Genomic DNA, 2,339 nt, shown 5'->3' on the forward strand with positions numbered 1-2,339 from the left:
CAGCTCTAACCCCACCTGAGCAGGCCTGCCAGTCTGTGGGCACAGTGCCTCCTCTGTCCATCCACTCAGTCATACCACGCAGCTCTAACCCCACCTGAGCAGGCCTGCCAGTCTGTGGGCACAGTGCCTCCTCTGTTCATCCACTCAGTCATACCACGCAGCTCTAACCCCACCTGATAAGGCCTGCCAGTCTGTGGGCACAGTGCCTCCTCTGTCCATCCACTCAGTCATACCACACAGCTCTAATCCTGCCCGAGCAGGCCTGCCAGTCTGTGGGCATAGTGCCTCCTCTGTCCATCCACTCAGTCATACCACGCAGCTCTAACCCCACCTGAGCAGGCCTGCCAGTCTGTGGGCACAGTGCCTCCTCTGTCCATCCACTCAGTCATACCACGCAGCTCTAACCCCACCTGATAAGGCCTGCCAGTCTGTGGGCACAGTGCCTCCTCTGTCCATCCACTCAGTCATACCACACAGCTCTAATCCTGCCCGAGCAGGCCTGCCAGTCTGTGGGCATAGTGCCTCCTCTGTCCATCCACTCAGTCATACCACGCAGCTCTAACCCCACCCGAGCAGGCCTGCCAGTCTGCGGGCACAGTGCCTCCTCTGTCCATCCACTCAGTCATACCACGGAGCTCTAACCCCACCCGAGCAGGCCTGCCAGTCTGCGGGCACAGTGCCTCCTCTGTCCATCCACTCAGTCATGTGTTATTTCAGCATTTTCTATATATATATATATATATATATATATATATATATATATATATAAAAATGCTGAAATAACAGATATGTCTTCCACTGTCTCCACTTAATTTTGCTTTATGCAGCAGTAATAATACTCTTAGCACTCACAAAAGTCTTTGCTTGTGTTGGCCTCTCGGCAAATCACGCGTAGGCGGGCCTCGGAATCCCATTCAAGCTGGCGTCTTTAATCTCCGACGTTTATCCGAGTGCAACATCGGCTTTCCCGTGGACACAGAACCCCACCACTCCGATGCCAAAAGGTGTGGGAGACAAACGCTTCAATCAGCAATCCTTGGACAAACTCCCCAGTGTAGTAGGGGATTGTTGGCTTCTGGCCATAATTGCAGACTTCCTATCATTAATGCATGCCTCCCTGTGGACTTCAGACGCATAAAGCGTTTGCATATGGCTATTACAAACATTATAGTATTTCCCAATGTTCTGCTCATTCAAATGCGAATGTTAGACAATGATGACATAAATGGTTTTCTGATGTGTTTTTTCCATCTTGCCCTGTGCTGAAAAACCAAGCTATTCAGATATGAAGCACATTTGGATTAAAGTTCATTTTCATTGTTTGTTTGGCTCATGTTTTATAAACATTCTTTGCCTAGTTATGTCCCTAATCATTATCTCACCTGAAAAGCAGTATTTTGACCATTAGTCTCATTGAAGCTGGCCGGTGTTTCCCCGTTTTGTCAGTTTGCTATTTCAAGTGAATACTAATTATGTGGAAAATTAAATATGTAAATGTATGTAATACAGTGACACTCAGTTTCTAGGAAATGTCCTCTGTTTCACTGAAGTGTCCGGGTCTGAAATCCTACTTCCTGTCTCATGACAGATGCTGACCACACCTGTGTGAAATGTACTTTAAGGGTGTCCTCACCGAAACGTCATACCTCCAGCTCTCTCTTGGAGGTGACATCAGCAACAGGTAAGGAAACCAATGATATGTAGAGATGACACAATTCAGCTCTCTCTCTTTCATGTTTAATGTCCCTGAAATGTGAAGTGGCTGCAGTGTTTTTTTTTTTTTTTCCTTTGTCCATATGGTGTATTAGTGACATAATATATTACATAGACAAAAGTATTGGGACACATGGCCATTAAACCTACAGGAACTTTTAGGGCATCCCAGTCTAACCCCATGGGCATCGATATTGTCATGGTTGCGGGTATCTCGGGCACGGGAATGGGAACGGGGCATGATGCACAAATAAGGGGCGGACGACCCACTTGCGGCTCCAGGAACAATAGAGGGGTTTATTAAACAAAGACAACAAAAACACAAGAAAACCAAAAAGACCACGAGGGGTCAAAACTAAAACAGGGAGGAATTTACTAGACTAAAACACACACAAGGAAAACTAACTAGCACGACACTAAGGTAAACTACAATCAAGGGAAAACCAGAGACAAGACTAGACAAGACAAGGGCATAGATGACTTAGACAAACCATAGACGAGTGTAGACCTCAGAGACAATAGTCCAGACACGATGAACCAGCGGGGAACAGAACAAAGGCAGGAACTAATATACTACAAGGGGTAATAACTAACACAGGGCAGGTGAGACTGATTAACAAGGACTA

The sequence above is a fragment of the Paramormyrops kingsleyae genome, chromosome 4 (genome assembly GCF_048594095.1).
Source record: "Paramormyrops kingsleyae isolate MSU_618 chromosome 4, PKINGS_0.4, whole genome shotgun sequence".
Classification (NCBI taxonomy): Eukaryota; Metazoa; Chordata; class Actinopteri; order Osteoglossiformes; family Mormyridae; genus Paramormyrops; species Paramormyrops kingsleyae.